Genomic DNA, 6,000 nt, shown 5'->3' with positions numbered 1-6,000 from the left:
TTGCAAATTGTACTCACCCACTGCAAGTTAGGCCTCTTTCCATGTGCTGTGAAATGTGATATTCATGAAGGTCTCCCTGGTTGATGACCATGTAAAAAGGGCTCTACATTTCTAAGCTTTTTGTCAGTGCTGTGGTTTCAAATGAGTGGATTTGCATCACTCTCAAATTGTCTCAAGAGCCAATCCTCTTTACCCAAACCCTTTCATCTCAAACTCCCAGAGCCCTCTCAAGTTGGCAGCTAATGTTCAACCCTGAGGAAAAGCAACTTGTGAAGACAATTCTAATCTCGCAGCAGGTGGGAAAACAACATGACTGATATTGGGCAATTAGCTCCAAGTAAAATTTAACATTTCACTGCTTCCTTTAGGGGTAGAAAGGAGGAAAAACGGATGACAGTGTGGAAAGAGACAAATACACCTTGATTTTTCTCATTTAGGACATGCTATGATTTTTAATTACTCAGTGGAAGGAGTGTTTTATTGAGCTACATAGCTTCACATCGCCACCTGTCCTCTCTAATTGTGTGTCTTGTCTCCTGAGGGGAGTTGGAATGGAACGTAATTACAGTCAGATCAATAGTCAAGCATAGATGATGACACAGTGGTGATTCATGTTATATGTAGATTGATTCATTTATGGAAACTGTTTGGTTTAATTTAATGGAAGTGTACAGGCTCAAGGAAGGCAATTTTCTCACATTCAGAGAACAAGGCTATAAAAACAATTATATGTGCAAGTCTAATTGTCTGGGAACTCTATGAACAGCTTAAGAGCATCTAACAGCAGCCTTTAAGGTAATTTTGGAGGAATGTTGGATACTTACAGTCAGTTAATTTTATTATCTTTGTTTTACAAAGACAGCCTAACCAGTGCTTAAGAAAAAGAAATCTGTGAGAAGTCTGCTAGCTAAGAGTCTGCAGCCGTGGCAGTGGCTCAATAACAGCAATATAACCCATTAGACTAGAAAATTCTTTCTTATTTTATAATTTTTTTTTACAACATTGGTTCCAGGAGAGAATTCATGGGGTGTTTACATCAAAATGAAATTCATTTAGCAGATTTAGTGACATTTCAACCACCATTAGTAATCATCTACTGGCAATAGTGTAAAATAAGGGACCATCAGAGAGACTGAACCCGATTCTGAGGGGGAAAAGAACATCTGCAACAAAATCTGTAACAATTTGTCTTGTAAACAGAACTATTCCTGTACATGTGTACCATGGGGTCATGTAAAAAAAGACACATTAGATCCTTTAATACTGTCACCAGTGGAAGGTTAATGGAAGGTTCCAAGTGAGCTTGAAGAGAAGCAGAAATAAACACACGCAAAAAACAAAACAAAAAAAGATAAATAAATACAAACGAAGTAAACAAACTGGGATCCATGCCTCCCACAGAGACAGAGCTCAAAGTGTAGAAAGTTTTCAAATGAAAGACAGCAAAAGTCCTATTTTAGCAATGTGGAGTCTGGTCACATTGTGTTATTTTTAGCATGTAATAATGTTGAAAATACATTATGAACTGAACTGAACATAGCTTGATTTTTTGGGTAAGAGTAGACTTATATCTGATGTGAGCCAAATATTATATTGTTGTGACAGAGTCAAGCCATAAGGTGAGGTTGCTGATTAATCTGTGAATCTACCTGTCCAGGTTGTACCCTGCCTTGTGCCTGCTAATTGCTAAGATAGGCTCCAGCATCCAAGACCCAGCATTGGAGTAAGCAGGTATAGAAAATGGATGGGTGGATGGATGGATAGATCTATACAATCAAACTAAGTGTCCTTAATCTTTACGGAAAAGATGAGAAGCTTGGTGAAAATACCAGATGTTTTGAGAACCTGCTAAGGGTGCCTTCTGGATGTCTCCCAGAAGAGGTGTTTCAAGCATGTCTTACGAAGGGGAGCCCTTGGGCAAACTCACTGAAGAAATTATTTCTCATGACTGGTTTTGTGTCCTTACAGAATAGCTGGAAAAGGGAACTGGAAAGAGGAAGGTCTAGGAGGTTCAGGCTCAAACCCTAAACCAAGGTTCCAGGGTCATCCAGTGTAAGAAACTGGGTGGTGGTTAGGAGTTTTGGTGTGTATCTTAATAGAATTTCATGTGGATCCCCAACTGCATAAGCTGAATGGTTTGATATTATATAAAAACCTTGTCTGGCAAAAGTGAAATCATTGTATTAATACCAACTGTAGTTTTCAATTATCACATTTTCACCCAAAATATAGTGTACAGAAAACATTGCTAGAAAAATGGTAAATATTTACACATATATTGTTCTCAACCCCTTTATCATGTGTTCCTGATAAAGACGTTGGCACATTCACATAATCAGCACATACAAATGCAAACTTTTTTTTCTCTACAACTCATACATGCACCAAAAAGCAAAACTTTTAAATGCTTTGTTACTTCATTATTTCCTGAAAACAGCCATCTTGGAGTCTGAAAAATAATCTGGGGTTTATGATATAAATCTTTAAGAGAACATTTTTCTTTCCACAAGTTCGAATGTCCTTTAAATTGATCTTACTTATAATGGCCCACCAGAGGCATTTTAATGCAGCTGAACAATTCTAATAAAATCAAGCTCCTGTTTGGCCAAACACTGGTCCACACTGGCTAATATTGCTTCATTCATCATGCTGTACCCTTCGTAAAGTGCATTCCAAAGGGTTCCAGCTCTTGAGCCTCATTCAGGTGGAGAAAGTGACCAGCTGGGCTGCTGCCAGTTTAATGTTGCATGAATTTAGGGATTTAGTAATGGATGCTTGGCTGAAATGGTTCTGGACAGAAAAACCTATTCTGACAAGTAGACCTTTTCCAGTCATCTGCAGGGACACAATGACCTGCCACAAATTCACTGCAGAGGATAGACCTCTGGCTTTTCCCAAATTATGTCTCCTTTCAGGCATATGGGGGTTATGCAACCATCTCTGGGGGATATACTTTATAGAAATTTGATGTCACATAAAAAAAAAGAAAAAACCTCATGTATTTTTTTTTACATATGCCATTCTTTGACTTCATTGAGAGATGACTCAGCCACTTGAACAATGTATCCTTTGTCACTGTTTTCCAGTTTGACATTTCACTACAGATGTTGTTTTTTTCAGTTTGTTGTGGTAGTGTCAGTAAATGCTGACAAGCATTCAACAGCAGCTGCATGACATTAAGGAGACAGCTGTCTGCTGTACAGAATGCACTTCTGTACATTATTTGCACTTTAATCTCTACGACTAGACTTTTACATATACTCCATAGCTGTCCAAGTCTGTGGGGCTTCTATCAAATATTCTGCTTCCCCTTAACTCCATGGGACACTCAGATGTTGAAAGAAATCAGAAACACCAAAAGCATGAAACTATTTCAACTGTCATACTTTGCATATTCCTTCAGAGCTGCTTGATTCTCAGATATAGCCTTTTCTCACAATACAAAGGACATCTACATATAAAAAGACATGCAGGAATTTGCTGAAGTTTACACGGGATGATGATAATACTACGCCTGTATGTGGGGCAATCACAATGTTGGCTGGAAAGTGTACCTAAATGATTTTTACTGGACATTCATTTTCAAAAATTATAACCTTACGACTTGTGGTCCCTAATTATCATCCAAAATCATCTATTAATGGGGCCAAAGGGAATCAATGTAATTAGGCCAAAATAAGACGCTAAAAATTTTAGAAATACAAAGCGACCAAAAATTGACAGAAAAAAACCTTCATAAAAAACAACACAGTCAATTAAAGATATCAAAGTCACAGTGAACACAGAATCAAAAACAATGTAGCATGAAGCAACTACAAAAAGTGAACAATATCCTAGGTACAGACTACTCATCAGTAACATGAGACAAGCAACACATAGGAAATCACTGTCACGCTGTTACTGATTAGCTGTAATTATTAAGCAGGTGCTGCAGTCACTGCTGCAGCCGGATTGGTTGATGGCACTAAGGCACTGGTCCATTTATGCAGGAAGGCCAGACACTATAGCAACAGAAGTGGGATATACAAGTGAATCCACTTATTTTGGATTAGACGATGCTCACGTTATGTCACAAAAAAGAAACACTTCAAGATAATTAGCCACAGCTAAAGCCAGTGCAGCAATAGTCATTACAAGAACATCTCAGTGGCAGATGTATTATTATGAAAAATGGACAGTTACCAGTCTTTCTAGATGTGGACAACCTAAAAGGTTCAAGATTAGATCATGCTCAGAGAAACTACAACAAACCCAAGAGCAAAATCTCAGACTCTCCTCTCAGTTAGTATGTTCCCTTCCTTTCTGCAGCTCAATAGCTGTAAAATGAGGCAATTCTTGTTGGCACCCCTGACTCAACATGAACACACAAAATGTGTTATGTTGCAACCACAGGAACTGGACACTTTCGTCCTGGTCCTTTTTGAAGACCAACTCCTTTGTGCTCTCTCAGCTTTTTGTCGCTTTTTTTTTTTTTTTTTTTTTTTTGTGTCTTGTGTTTTTGCATGTATTTGGTTAAAAAATTATAAAAGTTCATACCACAAGTTCTGTCCACAAGACATTTATGTAGTCTAGATTGCAATGTTTTCTTATATTTAAAGAGTGCAAAGGATCATTTGTGAAAGGGTCAACAACTGAAGAGTTTTACTTTATACACCTTTAAATCTGTTAAACATTTTTTAAAAGGCCCTATTATTTATTCATCCATCAGTTTTTTTAAGACAGTAAGCTTTCATTTTCTACCAGTGTGAGCTATCACATGCAAGCTTAGTCTGACATGAGCGAGTACATCATAAAAGTAGCAGTGCTGCTCTGTTTGCAGAAGAAATATGACGTCTCTCTCTCCATATATCGAGGCAGCTTTATGAACAATGACTCATCAAAACATTCACCACAGAACATAAAGTATTCTCCATCTTTCTGTCTTTCTTTTGTCTCCCTTTGTCATTTTTCCCTTTTATTGTGTAGTTTTTCTCACTATATTAAAAAAAAAAAGCTGCTCTACCCATATAATTAGTGAGTAATTAATTTTCTAAAATGATATATTATTCTACATGAGCATTTTCCAAACTGGTGATACCAACCCACCATGAGGATCCCAAAATATTTTCTGGGGCTTAACAGCTACATTTGTCAAATAAACTTGGGATTTTTATCAGGGGTGTCAGCTGTTTTGGGGGTATGTAGGTGCTTTGCAACAGCAGCAAACCGAATCCACCAAAAAACACTTTATTCCCCTTATTTATGAGGTTTCTGATATTTTGCAAGTCTTAAATTTAGCATATTTATCATTGGTATTCCAGAAAAAAAAATATTACAGCTACTATTTTAAAATGAGAATTTTGGATCATCTCTGCAAAAGAAGCTGATTTTGGACATATGGGTGCTTTCACACAGTTAACATAATTCAACAAAATCCACTTAATCTTTTTTATTAATTCCTCCAAAGGCAGAGGTCATGAATTCAGCAACATTGCTTGTTCTGTCTGTCTGTTAGCAACATAATTAAAAAAGTTATGAATGGATTTTAATAAAATTTTTCAGGAAATCTCTGAAAGGAAATAGGGAATGAATCATTAAATTTTGAGGGTTCTGTGATTTCTGCACATCTAAGCACACCCTTACTAGAAAACTGTTAACTTGTGAAAAATAAATAATTTAAATGAAAGCAAAAAAATATGTAGATGACATGTAGTCACTTGAATCTTCATGAGCAACAGCATGAATGAAAATAGTCTATTTGTATTTATCCCTGCACCACATACACAAAGATAACACTGACACTGCACAGGGTATGTTTGCTCCTCCTTCTACACTTGACTTCAGATCACCAATTCATTATCTCAGCCTGTTTCTGAAGGAGCAAATGCTGATGGAGACCTTTGAATGCATCCCCCGGAGGGGAATTTATTGACATCAGTCCATCAAAGTTTATTCACCTGCTTCATTAGACAGACTTGTATCAAAACAAACTTTGATATCTCACTCAACTGGAACATGGCT

Source organism: Melanotaenia boesemani, chromosome 24, assembly GCF_017639745.1.
Source record: "Melanotaenia boesemani isolate fMelBoe1 chromosome 24, fMelBoe1.pri, whole genome shotgun sequence".
NCBI lineage: Eukaryota > Metazoa > Chordata > Actinopteri > Atheriniformes > Melanotaeniidae > Melanotaenia > Melanotaenia boesemani.
The sequence above is the reverse complement of the archived record's forward strand: the minus strand, read 5'-3'. Positions refer to the sequence as shown.